Source organism: Otolemur garnettii, unplaced genomic scaffold (assembly GCF_000181295.1).
Source record: "Otolemur garnettii isolate 467f Iridium unplaced genomic scaffold, OtoGar3 scaffold00100, whole genome shotgun sequence".
In the NCBI taxonomy this organism is placed as follows: Eukaryota; Metazoa; Chordata; class Mammalia; order Primates; family Galagidae; genus Otolemur; species Otolemur garnettii.
In genome coordinates this window covers 4,204,269-4,213,379 of record NW_003852495.1, presented here as the reverse complement: position 1 = coordinate 4,213,379, position 9,111 = coordinate 4,204,269, and the positions used below count along the sequence as shown (strand labels likewise).

The 9,111-nt window shown below is 39.0% G+C and overlaps 1 pseudogene; it reads right to left on the bottom strand.

Annotated features, from left to right (window-relative positions):
• LOC111727311 overlaps nt 1-8,410 on the bottom strand; it is a 12,647-nt pseudogene extending 4,237 nt beyond the window's left edge.
• Nucleotides 8,411-9,111: the final 701 nt, after the last annotated feature.

Below are 9,111 nucleotides of genomic sequence, written 5' to 3'. Positions count from 1 at the left end.
ACAATTTATTGATCCATTTGTGGGTTGATGGACATTTAGGCTTCTTCCATGACCTAGCAATTATGAATTGGGCTGCAATAAACATTCTGATACAATTATCTTTATTGTAATTCGATTTTTGATCTTCTGGATATATACCTAATAAAGGAATGGCAGGTCTATTTTTAGTTCTCTCAGTCTTCTCCAGATGTCTTTCCAAAAGGAACGAATTAATTTGCATTCCTGCCAGCAATGTAGAAGTGGTCCCTTTTCTCCACATCCACTCCAACATTTCTGGTTTGGGGATTTTGTGATATGGGCTAATCTTACTGGGGTTACGTGGTACCTCAAAGTAGTTTTGATTTGCATTTCTCTGATGATTAAGGATGGAGAGTATTTTTTCATGTATCTGTAGGCCATGCGCCTCTCTTCTTTAGAGAAATTTCTATTCAAGTCCCTTGCCCACCCTGAGATGGGATTGCTTGGTTTTTTCTTGCTAATATGTTTGAGTTCTCTGTGGATTCTGGTTATTAAACTTTGTCGGAGACATAACTAGCAAGTATCTTCTCCCATTCTGAGGGCTGTCTACCCGCTTTATTTACTGTGTTCTTGGCTGTGCAGAAACTTTTTAGTTTGATCAGGTCCCCAAAGTGTATTTTTGACATTGCTTCAATTGCCTGAGGGGTTTTTATGGGCTCCTCATAAAATTTTCACCCAAGCCGATTTCTTCAAGTGTATTCCCTACACTAAGAAAGCATTTTTAATGGAAATGCATTTCTTGATCTCTTGATGGGTATTTTTTCTTAAAAAAATTAGTTCACGTATTTGTTGAGAGCATAACTTATTGCTGGAATGATACAGGGGGTTTTAATTAAAGGAAGTCCTTCTGACTTTGAATCTCCTGATTTTATATCAGTCCTTTCTTTGGTACCAGGACGTTTCACACCCTGGGGGCAGTTCTCTCAGTCAGAATCAGAATGGGTGAGAGGTACCTCTACCTTTCATCAAGTGGAGAAGGAAGATGGTGAAGATGGAAGATGATGGTTGTAAAAAGCAGCAGTGCGACCCTCGGAGGTAGGCATCTACCGCAGGTAGCTGAATTTCAGAAAGTGGAAGTTGAGGAGCTGGAGAGTGATTCCCACAAACGGCCTGTCCTCAAACTCTTAGCAAACCTCTTAGAAAGTCTTCTTATGCTCCAGGGGTACAAGACCCTTCAACATGGGAATCCTGGAAGAGCTGATATCACTTGGGGGGGGGGGCTCCATGTCCACATCCCCAGAGTCCCATCAGCTGGCCAGGTGTGCATCACTAGGTCACGTGTGAACAACAGATAGATAGACAACTCTATAGAACATTTTCTAATTCCATCAATATTAACATGAAGGAGGTAAAGTCTCCATCTTTCTTTAGGGCTGCATAGTATTCCATGGTGTACATATACCACAATTTATTGATCCATTTGTGGGTTGATGGACATTTAGGCTTCTTCCATGAGCTAGCAATTATGAATTGGGCTGCAATAAACAAGATATAGGGAATATATCTTATCTTACCTTTGAAAGCCTATACCAGCAATACTGAAAAACCAGGGTAATATTATAGATGGTAAAACTGTAACTTTTGAGGGTAAGGTAGAGAGAAAATGTAGAAGGACTTTATGCATGGTTTCACATAAAAATATCATAAATTTATGAATCCAAATAACATTGCTTTCATGATCTCTGTATTTCTGTAGGACAATACCAGAGAATAGACACCTGATGAAAAGTCAGTTTTGTATGTGTGAAAGTTTGGGCAATTTATCTCTCTAACATTTTCAACTTTATTCAGTGCCCATGGAGAAGTCCTCTCGGATGCGTGGCTGTCTCTGTGTGTCTTCCCATATTCCACTCTCTGCAGCTGTTAGAATAATAGCAAGATGGAAGAAGTCGTCTTCCTCACCAGTTTTGAAAATGTGATTAAACTATGAGAGTATTAGAAAGCTAATACTTTTGTCGTATTCAAAGGCACAGATCTTCCTTCCATATCTGATTTTTGGACAACCTCCAAATTTTGGGTGGAAGGAGTACATCTGATAGCCACTTCAATTTGTTGATTCCTGAGTTAGCTAAAAAGTCCCCCGATAAATTAAAAACAGATATTATATCTCAGCAACTGTTTTACAGAAAACTAGGGTGAAATATCTGGATATGAAATTCATAATGATGTATGGTTTTATATATATATGTTGAATGGATTTGTCTGCTTTTCTGTGTACTGTGGAACGGCACTGAAAATGGTTCTTCGGAGACAACACTGGTGTTTGATGACTAGTGTTGTTGGTTCCTCTCTTGCTCATTTCTAGACCAAACAGAAACACATATCTTCTCCGCCAAGTATTCTGTGATGTTACAAGGCAGCCCCTGCAGTGGAGCGGCTTTTTCTTACACTTTTCCTTTTCTGGCTGCAGGAGAATTAACCTCTTCCTTAACTATTTTACCCACTTTTTTCAGGTGGAGGATATATATATACTAATACATTATTTAGGACATCTAGAAGGTATAAATTTTTTAAAAAAATTGACTTTATTTTTAGAGTAATTTTAGATTCATAGCAAAATTGAGCAGACAATACAGAGAGTTCTCATATACCTCCTGTCCCTGTCCAACACAGCCTGCCCCGGTATTAACGTCCCTACCAGAGTGGTGCTTTTGTTACAACTGATGAACCTACATTGACACATCATGATCACCCAAAGATACAGTTTACATCAGAGTTCAGTCTGTGTCTTGTATGTCCTGTGGGTCTTGGCAAATATGTAACAGCATGCATCCACAAAGTAGTTTCATTGCCTTGAGCATCCTCTGTGCTCTGCCTTCTCATCCCTCCCCAACCCCTGGCAGCCACTGGTCCTTTATCTGTCTCCATAGTTCTATCTTTTTCAAAATGTTGTATGACTGGATAGATTCTTTTTATTTTATTTTATTTTTTAGATTCTTTTTAAATGGGATATAGTAAGATAAAAACAAAATGTGAAACTTTGAGGGATCTTAGAGATTTTTCCATTCTTTGGTCTTTTCATGCTTGCTTAATTTAAATATTTTTCAACAGTCTGAATAGAAACAACTTATTCAGTTTCCTAAGCACAAAAGCATTTTGCATCAAAAAAAATTAAGTTAGTATTCCTGGGAGAAGTAAAGGCAAGCATTAAACACAAATCAAGGTAGAGGAAGTAGAAAGAAATTCTTTCTGTCCTTAGGTACTCCTGAAAGAATTTTAAAGCCAATTTTTTGTTTGCTATTTTGATAGTATGTAGAGAGATCTTTGGATTAAATAAAATCCTGTTGCTTTCCAACTGAGACAACTGATATTAAATAGAAATGTGCTGAATTTTTTTGCAAGGTGGGACTGGAAACAATTGAGGGAAAAGATGTTTGGAAAGGATAACGTGCCCTAAGATGAAGTGGTTCTCAACCTTCCTAATGCCGCGACCCTTTAATAACAGTTCCTTGTGTTGTGGTGACCCCCCATATGGTGATCTCCCTTAAAAGTGTCATGAGGGCCTTGTAGAGCCCCAGATGACTACACTGGCCAACTAACTCTAACAGTCAAATGCCAGTGCTTTCTTCCTTGTACCAAATTGGCCAACGTGTATCTTTATAAATTGGGTGGTACGTCTATTAAACAAAGTTTTCTCTGGGACTCAGGCATTGTGTGTGGGAGATAGAATGAATGGTTGAATTACTAGCATGGGCACTTAGTGATAAAACTAGAAGTCTCGATTCTGTCGGAGGATTCCCACAGGTTACATGGAAATCTTTTCTTTTTTCCAGAATCTGATATGTCATTTGATTGATCTCTTTGAGTTCTTTACAGGTTCTAAGTCAGCCACAATGGGGTTTTGGATCTTCTTTCCTTTCTGTTTTTCTGTTCAACCAAAGTTTATTCTGCAGAAGCTTGTGACAGGGGGCATGCCCAAGACCAACGGACAGGCCAAGTCTTTAGGGCTGTGACACTTGGCTGTTAATAGCTTAAGAGGCTCTTGGTTATAGAAGTAAGCCATAAAGCCACAAAAGGATTTAGCTTCTTGAGAAAGTAAAAATCTACTTAGCATGTTTATGAGAAAATAGTGAGTGAGAGTTATTACCCTATTAGAGCCAAGCATTAAAGCTTCAGCGTCAACTAGAACGTTTCCCGTAGTTTGTCAAGTTGCTTTTTAAACCGTGGCTTCCCACACGTGGAACCTGCTTCCTTTAGTCTCTCCATCACAGGCAGGCTGCTGTGTATGATTCAGAACTCAGAGGGGGAGCCGGTGGGAGGTGGGTACCACAGGTCGCTTTTTATGGCATCTGACACGTTCCGTCGACTAACTCCTGCTGTCACAGCCCCAGCCATGTTTCTATACTCATTGATGGGCATTTTGCAACCTGGCTCACCAGGGCCACAGTTCTTGAATAACCAAAACTCCTTGGCTTTTCACCACTTTCTGAAGAATATGTTGTAGGTGGGCCAAGAGGTTTGACAAGAGACTAGTGGGTGAAACTCAGATTCACTCATTCTCTCAGAGGGTAAAGCTCTTAGGGAGCCTTTGAGGCTCATGTTGCTCAGAGTGCCACAACAGTAAGATATCTCCATTTCTGTCGTATGGAAGTGGCCTTGCTTAACTGACAGGAAATATATTTCTGTTGTAAACAGTGAACATCATCATATCTTAAATGTAACATTTAAAATTTTTTTAGGAATCATTTCTAGAATTTTTATTTAAACACATTATATATATAGCACTTACACATAGTATATGTATATGTGCATATGTGTGCAAGCACATGTGCACATGTGTGTTTGTGTACTTTTTTTTTTTTTTTTGATACAGAGTCTCACTCTGTCACACAGGGTAGAAAGCCACGATGTCACAGCTCATAGCAACCTCAAATTCTTGGGTTTGAGCAATCCTCTTGCCTCAGCCTCCCAAGTAGCTGGGACTATAGGTGCCCCGTATAATGCCCAGCTAGTTTTTTTTTTTTTTTTTTTTAGATGGAATCTCACTCTGTCACCTGGGGTAGTGTGCATCATCATAGCTCATGGCAACCTCAAACTTCTGGGCTCAAGATCCTTTTGCCTCAGCCTCCAAGGTAGCTGGGACTATAGGCATCCACCACCAATCCTGGTTTATTTTTCTATTATTATTTTTAGTAGTAATGAGCTCTCACTCTTGCTCAGGCTGGTCTCAAAGTCTGGAACTCAGGCAGTCCATCTGCCTCAGCCTCCCAAGTAGCTGGGACTATAGGTGCCCACCACCATGCCTGGCCAGTTTTTCTATTTTTAGTGGATATGGGGTCTCACTCTTGCTCAAGCTGGTCTCAAATTTCTGAGGTTTCACTCTTGCTCAGGCTGGCCTCGAACTTCTGAGCTCAAACAATCACCCACCTTGGCCTCCCAGAGTGCTAGGATTACAGGCGTGAGCCACTGTGCCAACCAGTCTTTTTTGACTATATGATTGCCTTAAGTTCTTGTTTGACCATGTGATGGTAGGTTCTATGATTTGGAGAAATTATTAAAAAAGAGTAGGTGTCACATATATTTATTTATTTTTCCTTCTAAGTATTGGCAAAAGACCTCTACTGTTTGATTTTCATGGTGAGGCAACTTGGACCTAGTCCCAAATGTCCTGAAGGATGATGGTTGGAAACCTCTGGAACCAAAATGCAGGGAAAACACAGAGAAATTTTATTGTCTTGCCAGAGGCCTGAGTGACCCTCATTCATTTATTCTCCTTGTGTAGTTCTTCAATGTTTTTTGCAAATGATTTCACTATAGTGAGTTTTATCTGTTAATGGTGCTAGGTGTAAAATGTCTGTGCATCTTTGAAGGTACTTTGCGAGATGCTTGTACCCCAAATGAACATGTTACATGCCTATTCACAGGATGTGTGATGCTTTATTCTCAAGGAAAAATGTAGATGTTTCAATATTTTAAATTCTTTGAAAGCCCACCCTGCCGCCCCGCAATGAGCTTTAGCTTCCCCATAGCATCCCCATACCCCTTAATCTGGCAAAGAGACAATATCTTAGACCTTTTTGGAGGTAGTGTCCAACTTACTGTTAATTCTGTTCTTGGAAAAAAGGGAGTTATTTAGTTTGACTAAAACTAGAAAACCACTGTCAGCCCTTGTATTAGGCATCAGTTCCAGGTAATTTATATCACATTTCCTTTTTGAGCCTGGTAATTTCTAAAGCCAGCAATAGGGAGTAAAGTACATCTTGAATCTATCAGTGGATGTGTTTCAAAATTGAAGAAATTGCTAACTTGCTAATTGTATTTTGGCAGATAATTAATGGAGGGTAGTTTGGCTAGTATTTCTTCTATTAAAGGAATATAGGTAAACTTTTTTGCTTGGAATTAAAAATGTATAGTATATGAGTATATGATATATTACCTTAAAAGCCTCCTAGTAATTTAAAATAGCTTTTTTTTTAGACAGAATCTTACTCTGTTGTCCAAGCTGGAGTTGCTGTGGCCTCAGCCTAGCTCATAGAAACTTCAAACTCTTAGGCTAAAGCAATAATCCTGCCTCAGCTTCCCCAAGTAGCTGAGACTACAGGCCCCTGCCATAACACCCAGCTAATTTTTCTATTTTTAGTAGAGATGGGGTCTCACTCTTGCTCAGGCTGGTCTTGAACTCCTAAGTTCAAGGGATTTTCCTGCCTTGACTTGTCAGAGTGCTAGGATTATAGGCCAACTGTGCTTGGACTAAAAATGCTACTTTCTTATTTATAACATTCCCTCATTTTCTTTCCAGCAGTGCAAGGGAAGTTTAAATCTCCTTTAAATTTACAGTGAACTTTTTAGGTTATGTGGCTTGCTGGTAGGTGCTAATGTGAAATCTGTGTTCTAGCTAAAACCATGTAAGATGATTCTGGTATAAACATGTTAACTCCAATGTCCACCATGTTTTCCAACTAAGTCTTTTTACTTGGAGGCTTTGGAGAAAAAAGGTCGAAAGGCTTGTGTGTCTAGAATGTGAGACTGAGAAGTTTTTAGTAGTAGGCTGGTTTGACTTGCGCACCCATGTGTATTTAAGTATTTGAGGATGAGTCTGGCATAGTTTAGAGAGTTCTTGTTGAGGCTGTTGGACTAGTTTTGATGTGTCATGCTTGAGGACCTTGGGAGTCTATGGCAGGCCTGAGAGCCAGCCTGGGGTGCTGGAAGGTGAAACAGACAGGATACATGGATGTAGGAATTCTAGAAGATGGGGTAGAAAAGGATTTAGCCAGCCCAGCTTTTTACTTTTCTGGCATTTGAGGGAGGTGAAGATGAACTATGTGAAAGTGATTGAACAATCACTGGTATAGACTATGGTTAAAACCATGGAAGTAGAGGAGAAGCCAGATGGGTGGTCAAGGAAGGGACCACCTACTTTGGTAGGCAGAGAATATATGGAAGGGCCCTGCTTTTATGAATTAAAAGTGCAGCATCTTCTAGGTTATTACTTGGCCAATTAACTGGTGGTATTCTATATCTGCTTAGAAACTTAAAAAAAAACCCCAACAATTCTTTTAGAAGAGTCCCTGGTAGTTTAAGAAAAGGAAACATCACAGGAAAGCTTTTATAGAAGTGTATTTTTGTGTGTGCGTCTAAGCTTCACTTAGATTCTCCCCAACCCACAGGGTAGGTTAGTTTCTCTTGCCAACACATGGAGACTGGTGAGGGAAGTTGATGACTCTCTGACTTTCTTACCTTCGTCCCGTACAGGAAAAGTGACACAACACTGTATTGGTTAAAATTTATTATAGTGAGGCCTATTAAATTTTAAAAAGCCCATTATGATGAAATCCTATAGGGACAAACAAAATGGGATGCAATTCATTTTTTGATCAATATATATTTATTGAGTCCTGTAAAACTTTATGCCAGTCACTGGGCAGAACCTCTGGATACATCTTTTAATACTTGTTCTATTAAATTTCAGTATTAATCTTTATGTTTCTATATAAAGCAATTTGCTATAGTTAAAGCATGACATGACTTTAATTATAGTAAATATTTTAATGTTTTCATGCAAAATAATTTTATTCTTACTCGAAGCACAACTGGATGCTTCTGTTGTATCTGGATGACATTAATGATCAAATAAATACCTGCTTTGATAATTGAAGGTAATAGTTTTTTACAAAAGTTTGGTAATTAAATCATTGGGATCTGTTGTTACTAAAGTTGATTTTAAAAACTACATTTTCCCTCTTTTTAAAACTTATTCTTTATTTGCATCTATCATCAGGTACAAAGTTCCATCTGGCTACACTGTGGTGAGATCAGAGCCTTCAGGGCCCCTGTCACTGGAGGGATGCACATTGTACCTGCCAAGCAAGCTCCTGTCGTCCATAGTTTTCTTCTTGCAGCCATCTTTGCAGCAATAGGGAGCAACAAGGGGGAAGTGACAATCAGGAACCATGTTAGGCCTGAGCAGGTCAGGGCAATGTCTGATAAGGGAGGCTTGGATTTTGGATGGAGAGTTTTCTAATATTACACTGTTTTAAAGAGAAGCTCAGTGATATTGGTGTTTCATTACTTAACTAGACACCAGGTATCAGATAGGGAGGGCTGTACAGAGGAGTAAACACTGTCGATTACTGTCTCTTTTTCCCTTTTGCAGTATCATCTATGGTGTGCTGACCCCCAATTCGTGAAATATAGGCTACATTATTATTATTATTACTATTTCAGTGATGGGACTTGCTTTGTCACCCAGGCTAGCGTACCGTGGTGTGATCACAGCTTACTGCATCCTTGAACTCCAGGGTTCAAGGGATCCTTTTGCCTTAGCCTTCCAAGTAGCTGGGACTATAGGCGAGTAACATCATGCCAGGCTACATTTTAAACAATTTAAAAAAAATTATTTTTTTTATAATTTTTTTAAATTTTTACATATACATGTGATTATTAGGTTTCCACTTTTTGCCTTCACAGAATTAAAAAGGCTTAAAATTTACCAGCAATAACAATGTTAAAGATAAGGACTAGAAACGAAAACCTTGTAAAGAATGCGTGAAGATAAATACATTCAGAAAAGAAATCCGATGATTGCTGCAATGAAGTGCTAAGAAATAATAATAATAGTAATGCAAAGAAAGTAACGTTCACATTGTCAAATAA